Source organism: Sminthopsis crassicaudata, chromosome 1, assembly GCF_048593235.1.
Source record: "Sminthopsis crassicaudata isolate SCR6 chromosome 1, ASM4859323v1, whole genome shotgun sequence".
Classification (NCBI taxonomy): Eukaryota; Metazoa; Chordata; class Mammalia; order Dasyuromorphia; family Dasyuridae; genus Sminthopsis; species Sminthopsis crassicaudata.
In genome coordinates, this window is record NC_133617.1 from 21266744 (window position 1) to 21293106 (window position 26363).

The 26363-nt window shown below is 38.2% G+C and overlaps 1 protein-coding gene across 3 annotated transcripts in view; it reads right to left on the bottom strand.

Annotated features, from left to right (window-relative positions):
• Nucleotides 1-26363, bottom strand: part of BICDL1 (BICD family like cargo adaptor 1) — a 154250-nt gene that overhangs the window by 105891 nt on the left and 21996 nt on the right. The gene's annotated exons all lie outside the window — the stretch shown is intronic.

Sequence of the window (26363 nt, forward strand, 5' to 3'; positions counted from 1 at the left end):
AATGGTATCATGAGTGGAGGGAAAGCAACCTGTTTCCATAGCAACATCACCAGACTGGGACAATGTAATAAGCTGTAGCTTAGCAACCTCTGATGAGGATTCTGGGCTGCTTCATCAATGACAAATGGGCAGCCAGGGAGGAGATGGGTTGTATGCGGGTGATGTCGGAAGGGAGGTGAGAAATTGGGCTTGTGTGCAGAGACTTGGGGAATAATATTGGCCGTGTGAAACCTTGCCGCATTCGTGCCTAAATCCTAATGGGGAAAGCACGTAGCTCTGCTCCCCCTCCAATGTGGCTCCTGCGCCCATCAGTCGTGCGCAGAGGAGGAATCCTGTGTGGGGGAACAGAAAAATGAATTTTACTCAGGAGGCACCGATTGCCTCAATCTTTCTCTGCAGTGAGCTGTTCAGAGGGAGAAGAAGGATGTGAGGGGAAGACTCTCTAAGCTCCAGGGTAGGAAATAAATATTGATCACAGAGGCAAACACTTTAAGGCTTCCAATGTCCTCAAAGCAACCCACGCCGGGAGAATTTTCCCTTTGAAAAACTCCTATTCCTCCTAAGACAGATCACATTTAGCTCCGGAAAGGTCTCTTTCTATGTCCATGTCAATTGCCCAGACTATCCCTCATGTCTCCAATGTTTCCCCTTTTCATCAGTTCATTTTTGAACAACTTCTTCCAGAGATGGTTTCTTGATTCAGTTTGTTAGAATCACACAGAATTACAGTTTGTATACGTCAATCAATCAACAGAAAGCCAAAAATGAGAGTCCCACCCTCAAGGATCTTCCTTATTTACTTGTTATACACTGTATAACATTGTATACACTGGCAGCAGAAGGTAAACTCCTTGAGGGCAGGAACGGTCTCATTTTTGTGTTTGTGGAAATGTCTGTGGATTGATTGATCTTGAGTCAACTCATGTCTCTTAACCACCATTTTGGTGACTTCTCAAGCAGCTGGTTAGAAACAATCAAGAAGTTTTGAGACCTAGGTAAGATGGTAGGGCACCAATAAAAAGGTGATTGTGATGTTGTTTGTTGTTTGAGTTTGTGACTCCATGTGGGGTTTCCTTGGCAAATATATTAGAGTGGTTTGTCATGTCCTTCTTCAGTTCATTTTACAGATGAGGAAACTGAGGGAAATGGCAAAAAAGATCTCTTTCTTCCTGTTGGGTTTCTTGAATGTCTAGATTTCCCAGAAGCCTGATCACACACTTCTAAAGCCATCATGAAGATTAGGAATGTTGCCTTGGAACAAAAAGGGCCCAAGAACTTCTCTCTGTTTAGGCTAAAAAGGAGGGCATGAACCCCCCTTCCTCTTCGATAGCAATGATGACACCATGAATGGTTACGCCACATGTAGGATGACACACTGGAGAGAGCATTGTGAGGAAGACCTGGATGCAAATTCAACCTCAGGCATTTATTAGGTGTGTGAGTCTGGTCAAGTCACTTACCTCTTTCAACCTCAGTTTCTTCATCTGTAAATGGGGCTAATCACAGCACCTACTGCACAGGATCATTGTGGGGATAAAGGGAGATTTTTTATAAAGACTTAAGGAGTTTCATGAACCCTAGTTACTCTAAGTTGTAGAGAAGGCGATGCCCTGCGAAGTTTCCTCACCTGGGAGTTTCCTATACTAGTGAAATCACAGGTGGAGATTCACTATGATAATGGACACACAAACAAGAGAAAGGTAGGGCTGCTAGGTGGCACAATGGATAGAGCACCAGCCCTAGTCAGGAGAACTTGAGACCTCAGCTATATGACCTTGGGTAGGTCACTTCACCCTGATTTCTCTCTCTCTCTCTCTCTCTCTCTCTCTCTCTCTCTCTCTCTCTCTCTCTCTCTCTCACACACACACACAGACACACACACACACACACACACACACACACACAATGGCCAACTCCAAAATTCCTGTGGGTATTTTTCTACTGAGGAGTTTGAGTGAAAAGTTTCCTTAAGTAATAGTATTTAGAGATTCAAATTGGAGTCAAATTTGTGTTGTCACAAAAGCAAAAATAAACAGCTCAGGAGACAGGGATTCTTCTGGCTTGGTGGCTTTCAGAAGCCAATAAACACTGTCCCCACCAGCTATAGTAGGGCTTCCTCTCTTCAACTCTGCCCCCTTTCACTTTTCTCCATCGACAAGGCCATCCTTCTCCCTCTTCCACTACTTGGCCTTCCTGCCTCCCGTTTCTTCCCTCTCCAACCTCTCTTCACAGCTGATGGGACGGCATTCCTAAAAGCCAGGTTTGACCTTGTCATTCCCTACTCAGACATACTCGGCAGTTTCCCGCTGCTTCCTAAATCCATGACAAAATCCCCAGTCCTCCCCAATCTGGCTCCCACCTCTATTTTCAGGTTTATGTCCTATCACTTCCCTTCATATCCTGTCTGTTTCACTCAAATGCACCTGCTTTCCAAATTGTTCTCTGGACTGGACTTTCCAGATTTTGCAGAGGCTGCCTCCCACACCGATACATACCTCCCTCCCTTGCTCAGTTGTTTTGAATCATATCCTACTTTCCATGACCCCATTTAGGGTTTATTTGCCATTTCCTTCTCCAGCTCGTTTGACAGATAAGGAAGCTAAGGCAAACAGCTTAAGTGACTTGCCCAAGGTCACTAAGCTAGTAGCTATCTGAGGGCAGATTTGAACTCGGGAAGTTAGAACTGACCATGTCATTCTCTCCTCAAATGTATTCAATGACTTATTATTATTTTTGGATAAATTACAAATTCTTCAGCCTGACATTCAAAGCTCTCCACAATCTGGTCTGGGGACCACTCTCATTCCAAATTAATTTCCTATTATTCTTCCTGACCTGAGACCCAGCACTAACCATTGCACCACCTAGATGCCTTCCTCAAGGACATACAGTAATATTCTTAACCTTTTTTTGAAGCCCCAGCACAAGATCTTCCATAATCTCCCCTATCTGAATCCCCCTCCCCTCATTAGAACTCTTCCTTCCAATTTCAGTTCATCTCTTTGATACGAAAAACATTTATTGAGCAATTATTGTATATCAGGAACTATGTTAGTCAAGATAAATTAATCCCTGTCCTTAAGAATCTTATAGTTTATTGCAGAAGACAACAAGGGCATGTAAAAGCATATATAATATGTATATATAAATATGTATATATTTGCACATATATATATATACATATATATGTTTGTGTGTACATCTATTATATATGCTACACTATATATATAATATACACTATATTTTATACATATCTAATATCTACAATATAATTGAGGGGAGTGGCACTAGTAGCACGGAGAATTGGGAAAGGCAGAAGAACTCTTAAAGGAAAGTAAGGAAGTCAGAGTTAGGGGTGAGGAGGTATCCCAGACATGAGGGGCAGCCAGCATCAATGTTCAGAGGTAGGAACAGGAGAGCAGCAAGAAGTCTAACTGGGCTGTCGAGTGAGTGAAAGGAAAGAGGTTGGGGATAAATTGTAAAGGGCCTTCAATAGACAGCAAAGATTTTATTTGCTCCTGGTGGGAATAGAGAATCACCATAGTTTATTAGATCTATAGTTTGGAAACATCACTCTCCTGTGGGAAGGATGGACAGGAGTCGGAAAAAACAAGAGGCAAGGAGGCAAGTGATCTAAAGAGAGATATTGAGGGTCAGAACCAAGATGGCGGCCACATGAAGAGAGGTAATGAAACAGATGAGAATCATGCCCTTCTCAGACTTACAAAGTGGAGGGTAGTTGTGACCCAAAGAATCCTCCATCACAAGCCCAACCTGGTGGTGAGCCTCTTTGACCTTGGCGATGGGGAGGCAAGGGAGAACAGTCCCCATGGCAACAGAGAGTGGTCAGAGCTCAGCTGCTTAATGAGGTAGTGAATATTTTTCATTCAATCCACACATTTTTCAGAATGCCTGTTTTCAGTGTGGGTGAGGATTTCTACTCAGCAGGGCTGTCCAGGGGCTGGAGCCACTGAATGAAACTAGTCCTTTCTCCCAGTTAATTAGCTCCAATTTGTCCTGTATCTATCTTAATTGTACACAGCTGCTTGCATGTTGCCTCCCACTTTAAACTGTAGCTCCTTGAGAGATGCGTTCATCTTTTACCTCTCTTTGGATCCCTAGCACTTAGTACAACGCCTGGCACATAGTAGGTCAATGTTACTGACTCTAAACGAAGATTTCTTTCTCTCCTTTCTACACTACCCTTATTCTCCATTTTCTTTGATCCTGTTCATGGGGTCTGTTCTGTGATCTTAGCCAAGTCCTTTCTCCTCGAGCTAACTCTCCTAGATGCCAAATAAAGAAGTTGAATCAGACCATAGACTTGTAACTGAAAGATGGTGAACCTGATTTGTTTTGTTTTGTTTAAGTTGTTTTCATTGTGTGATGATAAAACTATGAGTGACTAAGCTCTTCTATGCAATACAACGATCCAAGACAATTCCAAAAGACACATGATGGAAAATGCCATCTACATCTACAGAAAGAACTATGGATTCTGAATGCAGAGCAAAGCACATTATTTTTACTTTATTTTCCATGAAACACACATACACACACACACACATAATTGCTTACCATTTTAGGAAGAAGGGAGGGAGGGAGAACATTTTGGACCTAAAAATCTCATAAAAATTGAATGTTGTTTTCATATATAATTGTAAGACATAAAATGCTATTTAAATTTTTAAAAATTTTAAATTAATGTTAAAATTGTCTTTACATGTAATTGGAGAAAATAAAATTTGATTTAAAAATTTTTAAATGATGTTTAAAAAATGAATGTTAAGGGGATGATTCTGCGAAGATTGTAGAATAGCTAGCTCTTCAGATTCCCCTCATAAATAGAACAAATTTGCACCTTAAGGTGAACATAGACTGGTGAAAAATCAAGAAGACTTGGAGCAGAACAGGGGTCCTCCAGATATGATCTGAGAAGATTTGAAGAAAGATCTTGGGCCAAGATTAACCCATGTGAAGTGCAAACATCTCTGGGATAGCTCCACAGAGGCACCAAGTGCGGACCCCTTGGAACTAGCTGAGTGCACTGGAGCCTCAGCAGGAACCATAGGGGTTTTCACTTCCTGGACAATTTGTTGAGTCGGGATTTGAGTCTGGGAAGATGAAGTGAACATCAGCTGATTAGGAATTTCAGGCACAGTTGTGCTGCTGAGACACAGCCAGAGGTGAGAAGGCACTAGCATACAGGAAGTGCAGAGGCGGTGGGATAAGAATGCTAGCTGCTGGCTTTGGGCTTTGGGCACTTGCAGGAAGGTGGAGCTCTTGGTTTAGGGTTCCTGGTCAGAGAGGAGAGCTGAGGTGAAGTCAGAGTCATCATCTCCCACTCCAGGATTAAAGATTCTTACCCTAATTATGGTATATGAAGGTTATGGAATACTATTGTTCTGTAAGAAATGACCAGCAGGAGGAATACAGAGAGGCTTGGAGAGACTTACATCAACTGATGCTGAGTGAAATGAATAGAACCAGAAGATCACTATACACTTCAATGCTGTATGAAGAGGTATTCTGATGGAAGTGGATATCTTCAACATAAAGAAGAACCAACTCACTTCCAGTTGATCAATGATGGACAGAAACAACTATACCCAGAGAAGGGACACTGGGAAGTGAATGTAAATTGTTAGCACTACTGTCTATCTACCCAGGTTACTTATACCTTTGGAATCTAATACTTAACGTGCAACAAGAAAATGGTATTTACACACATATATTGTATTTAGGTTTTATTGTAACACATGTAAAATGTATGGGATTGCCTGTCATCGGGGGTGAGGGAATGGAGGGAGGGGGGATAATTTGGAAAAATGAATACAAGGGATAATATAAAAAAATTACTCATGCATATATACTGTGGAAAAAAATTCTAAATAAAAAAATCTCTGAAACCAAGTATATTTTAAAAAAAAGATTCTTACCCTAATACCTCTTATTAAAAAAAAAAAAAAAAAAACTAGCAAAGAGAAAGAACCCTACCATTGAAACATATTATAGGAACAGGGAAGACCAGGGTTCATCTTCAGAGGAGGATACTTTAGTTAAAAAAAAGCTTTTACCCCAAAGAGTAACATGAAATAGCTCCCTGCCCAGAGAGAATTTGTAGAGGAACTAAAAAAAGAATTTAAAAATCAAAGGAGAGTCACTGAGGAAAAACTAAAAAACTAAAAAATAAAAACATTCCAAGAAAAACAAGATTTTGAAAAAAAAGCTAACCAACTAGAAAAAGAGATAGTCTCAAAGATGAAAAGAATTCTTTTGGGTAAGGGGAAGCCAGTGAAACTATGAGAGACCAAGAAATAACAAAACAGATTATAGAAAATGAGAAAATAGAATAGAATGTGAAACTTCTTATAAGAAAAACAAGAGTTATGAAGAACATATCAAGAAGAGAAAAATCTAAGAATAATTGTACTGCCAGAAAGTTGTGACCAAAAAGAGAACCTTAACACAATAATGCAGGAAATAATCCAAGAAAATTGTCCTCGAGTGATGGAAATGAGGAGAAAATAGAAATAGAAAAAATCCACTGATCACCACCTCAAAGAGATCCTTTGTAGAAAACACACAGGAATATTATTGCCAAATTTTGAAACCCCCAGATTCAAGAGAAAATTTTTCAAGAAACAAGAAAAAAACAATTCAAATAAGTTGGAGCTACAATTTTTTAGAATTGTACAAGACTTATCAGTAGCCACAATAAAAGACCACAGGTCCTGGAATCATATTTACCGACAATAAAAGAACCAGGTTTGTGGTCAAAAACATCAAGCAAAATTATAATTTTGAATGAAAAAAAATGGACATTCAACAAACTTGCAGATTTTCAGAACTTACTATCAACCAAACCTGAACTTAACAAAAAATGTAGCGTATAAAAGCCAATATTAAAAATCAATTTTAAGGACGTCAATATGGACAAACTCTTTAAACATGGACAAATTATGTTTTTTTTTTAACATGGGAAATTTATACTATATGTTTAAGATTCACATCAATAATAGGGTAGCTCAAAAGAAAGATTGGCAAAATTAAAATAAAAGTAATAATTATGTTACACAAATGAGGTACCGAGGAAGAATAGACACAGAAGCATTAGAGGGAAGAGGAAGACTCATAGTTCTGAAAATCTACTGACATCGCAAATGGGCTCAATAGGCAACACTACATATATATCATGAAAAGTATAGCACCCTCCAAAATCTATAAAGAAATAAGGGGGTTGGGATGGGCGAATGGGGAAGAATAGGGTGAGGGAAGAAGACATGGGAGGGATCCTTGGGTGAGGGAGGTTAAGCAATAGCAAGTCACTATGGAGCAGAACATAATTAAACAGCAGGGATAGTAAAGACATATGTATGTGTGTGTGTGTGTAGGGTGTGTGTATATGTATGTATGTATATATCTATATATGTCTACCTAAATATATCTTTTCTTAATTGTAGCCTGCTTCAGGGTAGGAGGGAGAAAAGGGGAAAAAGAATAAAATAAATAAGATGCAGCTGAGAACAAAAAAACAATTTACAAAGAAGTAAAGAATTCTTGAATATGATTTCTTCTACTAATATATATACTATATTTTGAATCCTCCCTGATATTCTGCTGGGTACATGACAATGTTTTCTTTTGTAATTCTTTTCTGTTTTCTTTTTTTTTTTCTTATTGTTTTTTTCAAATAAAATAAATTTTAAAAATTATAAATATTTCAATCTTATTATCTATATAACTATATATCTAATATATTTCTAAAATATCTATCTATCTGTCTATCTAAATATATAAAATAATATATATCTAAATAACTATATAACTATCTTATTAAAAAAGAATGTTAAAATGTCTTTATATTTAATTGGGGAAAAGAAAATATTACTTTTTTTAAATTTCATAACTATTTTTTTCTATTTATTTTACTTTATAATTCTATGTATTTTTACATTTAAATACATTAGTCTGAGGAGTTCCTAGGTCCCATCAGATGCTGCCAAAAGAGAACCTTGACACAAAAAGACTAGACAGTCTATAAGGTTCCCTGTCACTTTGACATTTGATGACTCTGTATACTAAGAAAATGCGAGCCCCTTCAGGATAGGTACTTTTTTCCCTCTTTGTATCTCCAGTGCCTAGCACAATACTTGGAGCATAATAGATGCTTAATAAATATTTGTTAACTAATTGTTTAGCAGTAAATACAAGATAATTTGGGAGGGAGAAATAGCAGCTGGGAGAATAAAAATCCTTGGTAATTTGAAAAGGGAAGAGCAGTTGAGGAAGAGGGGCTGCGGCCACCACAAAGAGGGTGAAGGCAGTCCCAGCTTGTACCATGGCTGTGAGGTCAGTATTGAGTTAAGAGGACAAGGGGGTTTTTGAGGCTCCCCAGCCTACTGATGGTTTTGAGACCTCAATATATTAGCAGCATAAATTTAGGATTTCTGTCAGCATTTCTGAGGAGAGAATAGCCCTCAGGGGAGAACCCCAAAGCTCTAGGCTCAGAGAAATAAGCCTGGAAGGCCAGAAGACAGCAAAGATCTTAATTTCAAAGTAGGTTTAGGCCCCTTTTCATGGGAGCAGCTGTGAGGGCCTGCACAGTTGAGCTTAGTGAAAACAGCTTTTAGACCCATTGAATATGAGACTGAAAGTGGGAGGATGTAATCATGCTACTGAGAGAAGCTAGTATCTGCAATGGCATGGAATGCTGAGCTGCCAAGATCCACCCAGGTCTTCCTGCCACACTCCCTGCCTTAGACCGTGTTCACCACCTCTCACACTAAGGTCCTGTATTCTTGACTGGTGAAAGGCCTCCATCTCTAGAACGAGCCCTCCAATTTTGCTATGCTGCCTCTGATTCTTGCTTTTAACTTTGGCAAGAATAGTCAGTCTCATGATCATTCTTGGAGAGGAGTCAATCCATTTGCCCTGTGGCTTCACTCATTATAACTGTGATATCCCAGACTAAAACACTTCTCTCTGGATACCATACCTTATGCTGTTTTTCTACATTAGAATATCATATTCTCGAGGACCAGGACTGTGCCTTAATGTTTATATTTATATAAATTAATATATGTCAATTATCTCAACATATAATTAATAAAACACACAATATGATAATACATATGTTATATTAAATAAAATAACATAAATATAATAATAGATGTATGAAATGTAATAATAAATTTATAGATTAATGTTTAAGAGGCAGTAGGACATATAGTGGATGGAAAGCTAGCCTTCTTATCAGTCATTGTGCTAAGTGCTGGGGATATAAAGAAAAGCAAAAGGCGGTTCTTGCCACTCAAGTTTAATGGTGAAAACAAGAGACAAACAACAACTTATGGTCAAACAACACATAGATAATTTGGAAATAATCAACAAACAGAAGGTGCTAGAGAGAGAGAAAGACCTGAAGTGGTTTTGCCTCTGATATTTACACTGTCACATATACTCTAACACACATAGGTACACACATAGGTTCTTGTAACCCTGACCAATTAATTCACTAGACTGCAAAACAGGCGTTGACCTGTGTTGACAAAGGGAGCTCCCTCCTTGAACGGTTTCTTATACTGGTGAAAACCTATGTCCAATTGGCTTCTCTCTATCCCTATCCAAAGCTCAATATACAGCACAGTGCCTGGTACACTGTGAACACTTAATAAGTGGTTTTTTGTTCATTCATTTAAAGTCATAGAGACCTCTTGGCTTGGGGAGCATTTGGAGTATATGTACAAGAGGAGACTGCATCCTCCACTAACACTTCCTTTCTGTCTCTATGTGTGAAAAACAAGCATGAACATTAAAGGCTGAGGTTTGAGGCCTGAAATAAGCAGGAAACCAGAGAGTCACAGCTAAACCACAGCAGCACAGGATGGCTCAGCTTTCTCTTTACATTCAGTCCCACAGAACTGAACCCAGAATCCTCTGCTTTCTCCTAGGTTCAGGTCAGATACCACCTCCTGCCCTATTTCTCCTGCATTTTCCCAATGATCATTTTTAGAGTTAATTTCTCCCCTCTATTTCCTTTCCCTCTGGTACTGTACTTATCTACATCTGTATTCCTAAAGAAGAAATCTGACCATCTTATTTCCCAAATCAAGGAGTTTCCTAGTGTTTCTGGGAGAAAACAGAATTTCCTGTTTATTGCTTAAAACCTTCATGAGTTGGCAACTTCCTACCTCTCCAGACTAATTTTAAATGACTTCCCCTCACCCATTCCATGTGCTAGAAAAATTGACCTGAAATGGACAAAAATGAAACAGCCCGTGACTAAATGTGCTTATGTTTTCTTGTGGAAAATGTAATATGTACATATTACCTGGAAATATGTACACATAAAGGTAGATCTAAAGTACAAATTATTTAAGTTAGCTAAAACTTTGATAGTTTACAACTACACTAAAATTTTTGGTACATCCAGTTAATAAGAAGCAAAGGCCTATCCAGCTAAATTGAGCATTATTTTTCAAGGAAGAAGATGGACATTCAATGATAAAGGTGAATTTCATTTATTTCTGATGAAAAGACCGGAGCTGAACAAAAAATTTGATCTTCAAATACAGAACTCAAAAGAAGCATAAAAAGGTAAAAGAAAAAACTCTTGAGAACTATAACTCTGTTATGGGTATACTTAGAGAGTGCAGTATATTTTGAGAGTATAATTTGATTTTACTGTGATAATATAAAAGGACCTAGAGGTGGAGAGGGGATTGTACTGGAAAAAAAGAAGAAAATGGAGGTAAATTGAGGGAAATTATATCTCATGAAGAGGCAAAGAAGATCTATTATAATTGAGGGAAAGAAGGGAAGGGGATGAGCATTATGTGAATCTTACTCTCATCAGATTTGTCTTAAAGAGAGAATATTAGACATATCTGATTTCACAGAGAAACTTGTCTCACCTTATAGGGAAGTGGGAGAGAAAAAGGGAAAAGAAAAGGGGAGGCTAATAAAGGGAAAACAGAAGTAGGAGGGAAAAGATATAAGAAAGATGAAGGAGCTGTAAAGAGAGAGGGCTGTTTAAAAGAGGTGGTGATCAGATACAAAATACTGAAGGAAGGAAAGGGGGAAAGGAAAGAGAAAAGTGAAACCTGAGGTAAATAAGATGGTGGGAAATACAGAATTAGTCATTTTAACTGTGAATGTGAATGACATGAACTTACCCATAAAACAGAAGCAAATAGCAGACTGGATTAAAAGCAATATGTTGTTTATAAGAAACACATTTAAAGCAGAGTGATATATTTAGAATAAAAGTAAAATACTGGAGCAAAATTGATTATGCTTAGGTGAAGTAAAAAAAAGAAGAAGAAGAAGAATCAGGGGTAGACATCTGGATCTCAGATCAAGCAAAAGCAAAAATAGATCTAGTTAAAAGCAATAAGGAAGAAAATTATATCTTGCTAAAGGGTATTATCGATAATGAAGTAATATCAATACTAAATATATATGCATCATCCAAATTCCTAGAGAAATCAAGAGAATTGTAAGAAGAAACATAGCAAAATTATACTTGTGGGGGATCTCAACCTTGCTCTCTCAGAACTAGATAAATCAAACCACAAAATAAATAAGAAAAAAGTTAAGGAGGTAAATAGAATTTTATTAAAGTTAGGTATGATAGATCTTTGGAGAAAATTGAATGGAGACAGAAAGGAATACACTTTTTTTTTGGTGGTTCATGGACCCTATACAAAAATTGACCATATACTAGGGCATAAAGATCTCAAAATCAAATGCAAAAAGACAGAAATAGTAAATGCATTTTTTCAGATCAGGATGCAATAAAAATCACATGCAATAAAAGGCCAGGGGAAAATAGATAAAAAATGAATTGGAAACTAAATCATGTAAATAGTCCCATTTTAGAAAAAGAAATATAAGCTATTAATCAACTCTCTAAGAAAAAATCTCCAGGGCCAGATAAATTTACATGTGAATTCTACCAAACATTAAAAGAACAATTAATTCCAATACTATACAACCTATTTGAAAAAATAGGAAAAGAAGCAGTCCTACCAAATTCCTTTTATGACACATATATGGTACTGATACCTAAACCAGGTAGGGTGAAAACAGAGAAAGAAAATTATAGACTAATTTCCCTAATGAATATTGATGCAAAAAATGTAAATAAAATATTAGCAAAGAGATTACAGAAAGTCATCCCCAGGATAATACATCACGACCAAGTAGGATTTATACCAGGAATGCAAGGTTGATTCAATAGTAGGAAAACTATTAGCATAATTGACCATATCAATAATTAAACTAACAAAAATCACAGGACTATTTCAATAGATGCAGAAAAAGCATTTGATAAAATCCAATATCCATTATGTAATGGGGACAAATTAGAACAATTCCCAATAAGATCAGGGGTGAAACAAGATTGCCTTCTATCACCATCACTATTCAACATTATATTATATAGAAATGTTAGTTTTGGCAATAAGAAAAGAAAAAGAGATTAAAGGAATTAGAGTATGTAATAAGGAAATCAAATTATCACTCTTTGCAGATGATATGATGATATACTTAGGAAACTCTGAAAAAAAATCAACTAAAAACTACTAGAAACAATTCACAACTCTAGCAAAGTTGCAGGATACATAATAAATTCACAGAAATTATCAGCATTTTTATATATTACCAACAAAGTCCAGCAGCAAGAGATACAATGAGAAATTCCATTTAAAATAACTGTTGATAATAGAAAATATTTGGGAATCTACCTACCAAGGCAAAGTCAGGAATTATATGAACACAACTATAAAACACTTTCCATATAAAGTCAAATCTAATCAATTGGGAAAAAATCAAGTGCTTATGGGTAAGTTGAGTGAATATAATAAAAATAACAATACTACTTAAATTAATCTACTTATTTAGTGCCATAACAATCACACTCCCAAGAAATTATTTTGCAGATCTAGGAAAAATAACAATAAAGTTCATCTGGAAGAACAAAAGATCCAGAATTTCAAGGGAATTAATGAAAAAAAATGCCAATGAAGGTGGCCTAGCTGTGCCAGATCTAAAACTATATTATAAAGCAGCAGTCATCAAAACCATTTGGTATTGGCTAAGAAATAGAGTAGTTGATCAGTGGAATAGGTTAGGTTCACAAGACAAAATAGTCAATAACTATAGTAATCTAGTGTCTGACAAACCCAAAGACCCAGCTTTACCACTATTTGACAAAAACTTCTGAGAAAATTGTAAATTAGTATGGTAGAAACTAGGCACTGATCCACACCTAACACCATATACCAAGATAAGGTCAAAATGGGTTCATAAATTTGGACATAAAGAGTGATACTATAAGCAAATTAAAAAAAAAAAAAAACATAGGATAGTTTACCTCTTAAAATTTTGGAAAAGGCAGTAATTTGTGACCAAAGAAGAACTAGAGTTCATTACTGAATACAAAATAGATCATTTTTAAAAGTTTTGTACAAACAAAACTAATACAGATAAGAATAAAAGGGAAGCAATAAATTGGGAAAACATTTTTACATTTAAGAGTTTTGATAAAGGCCTCATTTTTAAAATATATAGAGAAGTAACTCAAATTTATAAGAATTCAAGCCATTCTCCAATTGATAAATGGTCAAAGTATGTGAACAATTTTCAGATGAAGAAATTGAAACCATCTCTAGTTATATGAAAAGGTACTCTGAATCATTACTGATCAGAGTAATACAAATCAAGACAACTCTGAAGTACCACTGCACACCTCTCAGATTGGCTAAAATGACAGGAAAAGATGATGACTAATGTTGGAGGGGATGTGGGAAAACTGGGACACTATCGCATTGTTGGTGCAATTGCAAACTGATCCAACCATTCTGGAGAGGATTTTGAAATTATGCTCAAAAAGTCATCAAACTGTGCATATCTTTTGTTCCAGCAGTGTTTCTACTGGGCTTATATCCCAAAGAGATCTTAAAGGATAGAAAGGGACCCACATGTGTATAAATGTTTGTGGCAGCCCTTTTTGTAGTGGCTAGAAACTGGAAACTGAGTGGATGCCCATCAGTTGGGGAATGGCTGAATAAGTTATAGTATATGAATGTTATGGAATATTATTATTTTGTGAGAAATAACCAGCAGGATGATTTCAGAAAGGCCTGGAAAGACTTACAGGAACTGATGCTAAGTGAAATGAGCAGAACCAGGAGATCATTGTACACAACAAGAAGATAATATATGATGATCAATTCTGATGGACGTGTCTTTTCTCAACAATGAGATGATTGAGGCTAGTTCCAAAGATCTTGTGATGATAAGAACCATCTATAGCCAGAGAGAGGACTGTGGGGAGTGAATGTGGTTCACAACATAGCATTTTCATTTTTTTTGTTGTTATTTGCTTGAATTTTGTTTTCTAATTTTTCTTCTATTTTTATCAGATTTTTCTCGTGCAGCAAGATAATTATAAATATGTATACCTATATTCAATTTACTTATATATTTTACCATGGTTTAATATATATTGGATTGTTTGCCATCTAGGGGAAGGAGGAAGGGAAAGGGGAAAATTGGAATACAAGGTTTTGCAAGGATCAATGTTGAAAAATTATCCTTGCATATGTTTTGAAAATAAAAAAGTTTCAATTAATTAAAACCAAAAAGAAATAAAAGCAAGATTCTTTGGTGGGGAGGAAATAGCAGCTCAGGGAATTAGGGAAAAATCTAATAATAGTAATTACTAACATTTCCATTGCAAAGCACTTCACACATATGATCTCCTTTGTTCTTTTTAAAATAAATTAATTTTTTTGTTAGCTTTTAAGTTCCTGTCTTCTTCCCTGTTCACCCCACACTGGTGTGGAATCTCCTTTACTCTTTACAATGACCTTGAGAGGTAAGTGCTATTATTATCCCTTTTTTACATATGAGGAAACTGAGGCAAACAGAAGTTAGCTGACTTACTCAGGGTCACACAGCTAATAAATATCTAATACTGGTTCTAAACTCAGGTCCACCCAGGAGCTCCAAAATAAAAAGTGGTACTTGAGTTGACCTTGGAAGACATCTGATGATTCCCTCTAACTCCCCACTCCCTGAAATGCCTATACAAAAGCAAAGAGATGAACCACCAAGTATAAGGAACAGAAAATTTGGCTGAATCATAGATCATGTGAAGGATAGTAATAAGGTAGTAAGCATAGAAAGATAGGTGAGAATCAGATTGGAAAGCATTCAGAACCCCTTAATAACAGCGTGGAAAGCATTTTGCAAGTCTTAAATTGTCATATAAATGTCAATTATTACTATCATTTTCCTTCTAAGATACAGCCTGCTTCCCAGAACTCAATATTTTAGAAGTGCAAGTACCATAGACATTTTGAATACTGTGTTAGTATATTAGACAGCCTCTGGCTAACTCTATTGCAGGCTACCTTTTCACAGGATTTTAGAGTTGGAGAGGTCAGAGGCATTACATTTGATCCATACCTGAATAAAGTGTGCCAGGTGTTGAAACGGATAGAGTTCAGGACTTGGAACCAGGAAGATCTAAGTTTGAATCCTGCCTTAATCCCTCCCTAGGCAAAAAGGCTTTTAACCTCTGTCTGCCTCAGTTTCTTTATTTGTAAAATGAAGGTCATAATAGCACCTACCTCTTAGATTTGTTGAAAGGACCAAATAAGATAAGTAGAGGGTTCTGCAAATCTCAAAATTCTTCCTAAATCTTGTTATTAATATAATTGTTATTATTAGAATTGTCTCTACAGCATACCAGATAAAGAATGTGTCCTGGAGAAAGGAACCAACTACTTACTATCAATCTACTTACTCTTCCTCTCTCTCTCTCTCTCTCTCTCTCTCTCTCTCTCTCTCTCTCTCTCTCTCTCTCTCTCTCTCTCTCTCTCTCTCTCTCTCTCTCCCTCCCTCCCTCCCTCCCTCCCTCCCTCCTCCCTCCCTCCCTCCCTCTCTCTCTCTCTTTCTCTCTTTCTCTCTCTCTCTCTCTTTCTCCTCTCTCTCTTCCTCTCTCTCTCTCTTTCTCTCTGTCTCTGTCTGTCTCTCTCTCTCTTTCTCTTTCTCTCTCTTCCTCTCTCTCTCTCTGTCTCTGTCTCTCTCTGCCCCCCCCCTCTCTCTAGCTCTTTGTTTTTCTATCTGTCTCTGTCTCTAAATATGTGCACAAACACACATTTAAATCTACAGGAAGTTTAGGCTGATATCCAATCTAAAAGCTGCCTCTTTGCAGCACTCTCCCCTCAGTTTCTACACCTGGTTTTTCTCTCTGGGCCCAAAAGAACCAATTTAATCTTTGTCAGGGCAAGTGACTATTCATGTCCATTTTGTCTCTTCTCATTGGGAATAATCTCAAGACCCTTCATCATTGTAGATTTCAAGCCAGAAGAATGAATTAGAATTCAACCCTTTCACTTTTCAGATAAGGAAATTGAGACTCTGTGGTGAAACTTGCCCAAGGGGAATATGTGGCTTAGTAAGGATTTGAACCCAGATTTCCAAATCCAAGACTCTGTATCCAGTATTTGTTCTACCTCGTCTCTGGTTGCTGTCTCATGTCCTTTCTAAAAGGTAGTGCTCAGGACTCAACACAATACTTCACATGTAGATTATCCAGGACTGAATATAGCCACATGGAAGCATCTTTTTGGTTCTGGAAATATGTCTCTTTAAAAAGTCTAAGAATGCATTAGTTCTTCTGGCTGTTATATAGGGCGTTCCTTTCTTTCCCCCACCTGCATTGAACCAGTAATTATTAATCAAATTTGTTATTCAGTCATTTTTAGTTGTGTCCTACTCTTTGTAATCCCATTTGGTGTTTTCTTGTGGTTTGCCATCTCCTTTTTCAGCTCATTTTACAGATGAGGAAAAAGAGGCAAAATATGATCGCATGGTTACTAAATGTTTGAAGCCACATTTGAACTCAGATCTTCCTGATTCCAGGCACTCTATCCACTGCACCAACTAGCTGGCCTTAATTGAATGAAGTGATTGTCAGTTCATGGAATTTTTGTGAACAAAGTGCTTACCAACTTTGCTTAAAAAGAAGAAAACCATAGAATCTATCTGACTTAACAAGGGTTGTACTGGAAATAGTCAACATAACTAGAAATGACCCACCTTTCTAAAGCTTGGACATTACCCAAGAAATTTGCTCTTTGGAAATCTCTGGGAAGCTCTCCAGCTCTCTTTTTTTCCTTAGAAAATTGTTTTCCTATCATGTATTTAGGCAGAAGACTCTCAATGCACAAGACATGCCTTTATTTTCTTCTTTCCTCCTACCTTTCCTCCCTCCCTCCTTCTCTCTCTCTCTCTCTCTCTTCTTCTTCTTCTTCTTTTTTTTTTTTTTTTTTTTTTTTTTTTTTTTTTTTTTTTGCTGAGGCAATTGGGGTTAAGTGACTTGCCCAGGGTCACACAGCTAGGAACTGTTAAGTGTCTGAGACCAAATTTGAACTCATGTCCTCCTGACTTCAGGGCTAGTGCTCTAGCTGCCCTCAAAACATACTCTTATTTAGTAAATGAGATTTGCTTCCTCTCTCCATCTCAGAGGGTTTCATGATGACCTCCATTTCACCAAACCAAAAAACAGGTAAGAATCTGTTATGGCCCCACATCAATTTGGAGTTTGAACGCACTCTCTGGTGATATATTACCCTTGACCTGCTTCCCATTGGACATATCCATTGTACAGAGTTCTATGAGAACATAACTCTAGAGTCATTCAATAAATTTGCCATATCAATGAATCTTGATATTTCTACCCACTCAAAGGATCAGTTCAACTTAAAAAAAAAAATCACTGTTTGTATTTAAATTGTTCTTGTTCCTTCTTCGTTCCTGAAGAGGACCAATGACATCATGATGTTGGAATAAATAGTGAATGCTAGAATGATGTCTTGGCTTTCACATGAAGTGGATATAAGTGAGGCAGATCTGCCCAAAGTCATCAGCCTTCCTATCTCCTCTAGAGTCAGGGAACACAATAGCAAGAAGAAGGTCAAGACGATGATTTACAAAAAACTTCACTGACTATCGTCCTGTAGGGTAGATAGAACTGGTATTCTTATCATTCCCTCTTTAGAGATGTGCAAAGTTAGAGAAGCCATCCCAAATGTTCACAGGGACTATTTGTTTTTGATCTTTGTCCCAGCACTCCAAGCTCATATTGGTCTGATAGCCAGTTGGACACACTGTAACTTGACCCTAACATAGTGATATCAATTTAGTCCTCTTCAAGAACAAAGGACATCCAACCAGAGATAAAGAATAGGCTTAAATAGATAAGAGCTTTTAGTAAGAAGCTTACTATTTGCCAGGCATGTGCCAACTACCATGAATAATAAGCAATATAAGCAAAAGAGCAGTTTGTATCCTCAAGGAGCAAGTTTCATTATTAGTCTGAAACTTTTAGAATGAAGAGATTATCATCTTTGTTTTGTATTTCTTTGTATTTCCAGTGCTTAGCACAGTGCTCAGTACTTAATTATGCTAGTTTATTGGCATAATAATATTGATCATCTAAAAAGAAAAAAATTCTAATGGGGAACATTAATGAACTCTTTGATTTACATTCTTCCCCCCCCCCCCTGAGGCTGGGGTTAAGTGACTTGCCCAAGGTCACACAGCTAGGAAGTGTGAAGTGTCTAAGATCAAATTTGAACTCGGGTCCTCCTGAATTCAGGGCTGGTGCTCTATCCACTGCGCCACCTAGCTGCCCCTTGATTTACATTCTAATGGGGAGCTGGAAAAAGTCATAAGAGTTCCATGGAGTTCCAAGATGGAAAATGACATCTGCATCCAGAAAGAAAACTATGGAGACCAAATGTGGAATGAAGTTTAGTGTTTTCACCTTTTTGTTTGTTGTTTTCTTTCTTGTGTTTTTTTTCCCTTTTGATCTAATTTTTCTTGTACAACATAACAAATATGAAAATACGCTTAAAAGAATTGCACGTGTCATAAATTTAGAGCTGGAATGGACCTTGAAGATTACTTACTTCAAAATTTTCAAATGAAGGAACTGATATCCAGAAAGATTAAATATAGCAGAATGGAAAAAGATTGAGGTTTGGAGTCAGATAGCCTGTAAGTTGAAATCCTAGATCTGCTATTTACTACTTATGTGATGAGTGAAATGCTTCACTTCTTTGGGACCTAGTTTCCTCGTCTGTAAAATGGAAACATTGCTTAGATCAGTGCTATTCTGGAGCCAGTTAAACTGGCCTGGGGAACCAATTATTAAAATTTCAAGATGAGCATTTATACAATGGAAACTGGAGATTGCTATAAATGAACTTTTGACTTATGGTTTGGTTGATTGGGTTTTTTTTTTTTTTTTGGTTGATTGTTTCTTCATAAAGTGGAAAAATATTAATGCGGATTAAACTTAAAAAATGTTTTATACTTTGTTGTTGTTGAGTCAGTTGTTAAAGGTTTACTAACACACTATTGAGTTGGATGCTCTCTTGGGTTCCTCTCAGCTCTAAATCTATGATCCTAAATACAATCTATAACTTGAAAAAGGATCACAATAAAATAATAAGGGCCAGATTTAGGATTGGAGGAGATGGAAAACTACTCCAATCTTTGCCAAGAAAACCTCAAAGGGGTTGAAAAGAGTTGGATACCACTGAAAATGACTAAACAACAACAAAAGAATTAGGATTAAAATTTAGATTCTGTCTTCAGACTCTCCCTTCACCTTTACCTCCAAGAACTCTAACCTTTCTTTGAAAACAGTTTAGGTGCCATCTCCTATAAAAAACCTTCCCTAAACCCCGAAGTTGTGAAGATTCTCTTCTTCAAATTACTTTGTATCACAACCATTTAAATATATATGCTACCTGGGAATATATCTATACAATACATATATAGATATAATTTTTTTTTTCATTTTATAGACAAGGAAACCAAGGAACAAAGAAATTGTTCAATTTGTCTGTGGTCAGAATTAGTGCTGGAGGCAGGATTTTAAACCAAGTCTCTGGTCTATATCATCTTTTGTAGCTTCTCTGGTGCCTCTATGATAAAATATAAAATCTTTAGCCTGGTCATTAAAATTCTCCGCAATCTGCTTTTGCCGTACCTATCTAGTCATTTCCTATTGCTCCCTTCACACACTCTCCATTCCCGTCAAACTGGCTGTGCCAGACATGTGTCTCACTCTCACATCCCTGCTTTTGTACACTCTTTTCCATGCCTAAAATGCTCTCCATCCCCACCCCTGCTCCTTAGAATCTCTAGCTTCTTTTAATATACAACCCAAGTACTGCCTTTTTCTGATCTTCTTCATTATTTATACTTCCCCTCTCTTGAAAATTGTTTTGGTATAATGCTATATAAACTTTTTACTTACTTTACTATACTATATTGCCTTCTATAAACTATCTACACCTTAAATTTACTTACTTGTGTGCTTTTTCTCTTCCCTAGAAAACAATATAAAGTTCTTGAAGGCAGGAGTTCTTTAATTTCTTTTGTATTTTTGTATTTTTTGTGTGTATTTTTACAGCCTTAGCAAATATCTGGCATGTAATGAATGTTTATTGGAATAAATACTTTGATATAGAGTTGGCAGGATAGTTTGGCACAAATTTGTTATTAATGGAGTGAGAAAAGCCAGGAATTGAATTTCTAATTAGACTTGTTCTGCTTACAAATTTTACTAAAAGACCTTAAACCTCAAAGCTTGACTCCCCTTCTTGTACAAGTTCTTGTGGTTCTCAAAACAATAATACTTGAGGCAACATCCTTCTTGGCTCATTCACCTAATTCACATTCATACTCTTATTGGCAGATTGGCTCCCCTGAGGGGTAGCTGCTACTTCGGGTTCTAGGGGGTAAATGTAAGGTTGGTTATCCTCCTAATGCTATAGGTCACGAGCCCCCACCAGGGTGCTCCTCAACAACAATCATACAAGTAGGTTTTGGCTAGTCTTAGAAAATGCTTTTTCTCACACAGCATACAAGAATAGTAAGGCTAAAACATTTCTCATCTGAACTTACAGCAAACTTTCCTATATACAGACTGGGAAGAAGGGGGATTAGACACAAACTTAACATACAAAAGTACTGAGGCACACATGTAGGAAACATGTATGTGACTAAGACAACTCATGACTGGCACATCAGAAACTTAATGTCCTTTCTTTTTCCTGAGAGCCCCCATGATGTTCATTCTCAGGCATGGTGTTAATGATGAATGAGAGGCTCCACTATACTCAGATGAGTTGGTTCTTCGCCTATCTCAGTTGATTATGTGGTTTAAGTTTGTTCCTCATAGGACATGGAGTATTTGCTGGACAAGCCGATCTCCTGCTTGGGTTAGGTCAAGCAGATCTCTCAGATGCCCGACTAACTCATCACTAGACTATGCCAGGGAGATTATTTAGTCTTCTGGCTGGTTTATCACTGGGCATGGTAGCTATTGTGCTTGGCTATGAGACACAATTGCCTACAGAGCTTCCTCTACAGAGGACACAGCAATGTCAATCTTCTGGACTCTATGGGCATCTCCAGGCTCCTACCATCTCTACTGAGCCTCTAGAAGCTTGCCTGCTCTTTTTTTTCCTGAGGTGCTACAATCTTCTTTTTTATCTGGAGTTAAAGGGGAAAGACCTTGAACTTGAATTGCTATCTTGGAGAGTCCTTTAACTCCCTTAGGTTATTAGCTCTGTTACTTGCCTGGAAGAAAGTGGGAGAAGTCTCTTATTCAACCATTATTTCTAATTTCCTCAATGAAGGATCACATTATTATTTACGGTGACTTGTAAGTAATAATTCTCATATTCCTGTTCAGATCTTATGCAAATGGGGTGTGAGAGAGGCAAAGGTCTGGAGGCAGCCTGTGTTCAAAGACAAGTTTATTGTCTTTATGGGCCTTTTCCTATTCATTAGCTGTTCAATGCTTTAGCCCCCTCCAAAGGTGTAGAATGCTTCATTTGCATCTGAAAAAGCCAGACCTTTACATTTTATTAATCCTTCTAGCCTTCAACTTGGCTCAAGTGTAAACAGGGCACACCCTTACAAGAATTATATTGTAGTGACTTCCATTTAGTGCCTGGCATTTACAAGGGGCTTTGTACATGTTGTTTGAGTCTCACACCAGCCATGAGAAGTAAGTTGGGCAGGTGGTATTGTCCTATTTTTTTTTTCTTTTTCTTTTTCTGAGGCTGGGGTTAAGTGACTTGCCCAGGGTCACACAGTTAGGAAGTGTTAAGTGTCTGAGACCATATTTGAACTCGGGTCCTCCTGAATTCAGGGCTGGTGCTCTATCCACTGCGCCACCTAGCTGCCCCCAGTATTGTCCTATTTGATCAAAATCACTCTACTCTTAAATGCCCAGGTCTTCAATTCATTAAATCAAAGCATTTCAGAGACCTCAGAAAACATCCCCAGCACTTAGTACAGTGCCTGGTATTCTGTAGGACTTTACTTATTGCTTAATTACTTACTGATTGATTAAACTATCTCTACCACTTCCATGTTCTACCCTCTGGAACCAAGTAGAATAAGTCTCCTAGTGATCATCTTTCAAAAATGTAAAAGCAGCTGTACTATATTTAAAGCAGATTTTCTTCTTTTCAACCTCCTTCCATTTAAAGACTTTGTAGGCTGAGCCTTAATTAACTAATAAAGTAATATTTCTATAATTTACTGCAAACCATAAGAAATAAAAGACTGATTTAATGTAGAAAGGAAGAAAATAAATGGTAAGTATGTATACATATCTCTTCTGATAATTCTCTGATCTCACAGAATACTAGATTGAGATGCAGAAGGGAAGGGTCCTAAAAGGAAATGAAGTCCAGTCTTTTCATTTTACAGGAGGGAAAATTGAGGCCCAAGAATCATAAATGATTTGGCTGCGATTATTTAGGTCATAAGATCATAAATTGGAGTCCAGAAAAGTTAATTTCCTAAGGTTACATAGCATATAGGATTATAGATCTGAAGGTAGAAGGAAGTTCAGAAACCATATGATGTAAATTGTGTCCCCTTTGACTTTTGGGGGGCCCTGAGGCTTTGTCCCCCTTTTTGGGGGGGGAGTTCCTGAATCTCAGACTCTCCTCTGAAAGAGGCCCACCCTCAGGGAGCCCAGTTGAGGGTCTTATTCAGTTGGAGATCCAGGCCAGGGTCTTTGTCACACCCTGTATTGAGTAGAAGATTAGTCTGAAACCACTTCCAGTAACTAAAACTCCCAAGATAAGTAATCCCTTTTCAATTTGAGATCTAGGTCTAGGGCACTGACAACATTGAGGGAATCTCATTCAATTTTGAATTGAGGTCTGAGCCTCAGATGGCTAATAAAAGACAACTCTGAACCCCGAATCTTTGCAGAAGTTCTAAATAGGATTATGCTTGCCCAGGAAGCTGTTTTCTTAATAAGCTGCCCCTGACAGGACTTTTGCCCAGTGTGAAGATATTCTCTTGTCAGGGTTAACCTTTGCTACCTTTCTAACAGGACCTTTTGCCCACTAAAGAAGTCTGTCTTCCTAGCAGGCTGGCTTCTCAGGGCCAATAAATCCCTTTTTGCCACAAATAGATTTCGGGTTTGTGAATTCTTTCGCTTAGGATCTGCAGAGGGGATTTCTCACTCCAATTCTGGAACCTCATCACAACTACCACTAACCTCAGCATTTTGGTTTCCTGATCTCATCATGTATGATCTTTTCCCTCATTTTATACATGGGGTCTTTGGTCCTTGGTAGTTGGGTGGGTATTAGATTGGAGAGAATTATTATAAATAATCTAGAATAACTATAAATAATCAGGAGATCAAACTATTCCCTGAGGCAAGCAGGAAGGAATACCCAATACCTTTGACCTTTTGATTTTAAGTAGGCTTTTTGTTATCCTAAGTAAGTCTTTATTGCAGTAAGCCCCCCACCCCCACTTTGAATTCCTTGCATTGACAAACCTTACAATCAATATCCAATGAGAAGGCCAAGTTATGATGTCAATCATCAGGTTATTTTTCTCCTATTAAAAAAACCTAGCTGTACCCCAACCCCTCACCCTCAGTTCCTTTTTGGAGACTAACTTCTTTTAGCTTAGTCACTAATTAAATGTCACAATGGCAGGTTCATTAAGAATCCCCCACTTTATGACAGCAAGTTCATTAGGACTGAATCACCTCCATCTGAATTGTTTTAGGAAGATTCTGAAGATCACCTGGCAGGAGAAGATACCAGACACTGAGGTCTTTTCTTGAACTAAACTGCCAAGCATTCCAATTCTACTGCAGAGGGCACTTTCTTTCTCTGATGGGCTGGCTATATTGTTCAAAGGACAAATGATGCTTGCCAAAAAGACTATGGAGAACTGACATAAGGCAAGTGCTCTCTTGGTGGTCAGAAAAAAAAACAAAACAATGCAAGGACACTCTCAAGGTCTTACTTGAGAACTTTAGAATTAATTGTACAACATAGCAGACAGTGGCATAGGACGGTTCAGCATGGCATGACCTCAATTGGAGAAGGGTCAATGCTCTCTGAGCAACATAGAATTGAAGTAACTCAGAAGAAACACGAGATGCTCAAAGTTTGAGAATTCACCCCAAATGTTCACATGGGCTATTTGTGTCTGACCTGTGGCAGAGCATCCTGGACTGTTTGTGTCTGACCTGTGGCAGAGCATTTTGGACTGTCTGTGTCTGACCCGTGGTAGAGCATTCTGGACTGTTTGTGTCTGACCCGTGGCAGAGCATTTTGGACTATTTGTGTCTGACCTGTGATAGAGCATTCTGGACTGTTTGTGTCTGACCCGTGGCAGAGCATCCTGGACTGTTTGTGTCTGACCCGTGGCAGAGCATCCTGGACTGTTTGTGTCTGACCCGTGGCAGAGCATCCTGGACTGTTTGTGTCTGACCCGTGGCAGAGCATTCTGGACTGTTTGTGTCTGACCCGTGGCAGAGCATCCTGGACTGTCTGTGTCTGACCCGTGGCAGAGCATCCTGGACTGTCTGTGTCTGACCCGTGGCAGAGCATCCTGGACTGTCTGTGTCTGACCCGTGGCAGAGCATCCTGGACTGTCTGTGTCTGACCCGTGGCAGAGCATCCTGGACTGTCTGTGTCTGACCCGTGGCAGAGCATCCTGGACTGTTTGTGTCTGACCTGTGGCAGAGCATTTTGGACTGTCTGTGTCTGACCCGTGGTAGAGCATTCTGGACTGTTTGTGTCTGACCCGTGGCAGAGCATTTTGGACTATTTGTGTCTGACCTGTGATAGAGCATTCTGGACTGTTTGTGTCTGACCCGTGGCAGAGCATCCTGGACTGTTTGTGTCTGACCCGTGGCAGAGCATCCTGGACTGTTTGTGTCTGACCCGTGGCAGAGCATCCTGGACTGTTTGTGTCTGACCCGTGGCAGAGCATTCTGGACTGTCTGTGTCTGACCCGTGGCAGAGCATCCTGGACTGTCTGTGTCTGACCCGTGGCAGAGCATCCTGGACTGTCTGTGTCTGACCCGTGGCAGAGCATCCTGGACTGTCTGTGTCTGACCCGTGGCAGAGCATCCTGGACTGTCTGTGTCTGACCCGTGGCAGAGCATCCTGGACTGTCTGTGTCTGACCCGTGGCAGAGCATCCTGGACTGTCTGTGTCTGACCTGTGGTAGAGCATTCTGGACTGTTTGTGTCTGACCGTGGCAGAGCATCCTGGACTGTTTGTGTTTGACTTCTGGCAGAGCATTCCCAGTTCATACTGATCAGCCACAGTTAGACACACCATAACTTGACTTTAACATAGTGATATCATTTTGGTCTTCTTTGAGAATGAAGGACAACAACCAATCTGCCTACTGGTCTCTTCCTCCTGGTTAATAGTGAATTCCACTAGGGAACTTAACTTGAGTCCTTCCCCTTGTTAACAGCCAACTCTCTTTTGGAACTTAGTCTGCTAGTCAATGAACAATAATAAAATCTTTGCCTCTAGTTTAGAGATGGTCAAAGCCTACAAATTCTTTTAAGACACCTTGTGACACTGGCACCAAACTACAATATATTTTGGGGGTTAAACCGTCACTTCTGAACATTTGGAGGACCATTGGGGAAGAATTTTAAAACCCCATTATATTTTGGGGGAGTTCAATGCTTCTGCACTCCATGTCCCATTGCGATAATGAAGGAAACTTAGGTCTAGTGAATTAAAATAACTTGCCCAAGTTCGCACAAGTACATATATATATATATATTATATATATATATATATATATATATATATATATATATATATATATATATATATATATAAAATATATATATATGTGTGTGTGTGTGTGTGTGTGTGTGTATGTATAAAACAAGTATATATATGTGTATGTGTATATATGCATATGTGTGTACGTGTATGTATGTGTGTGTAAAATAAGTAATA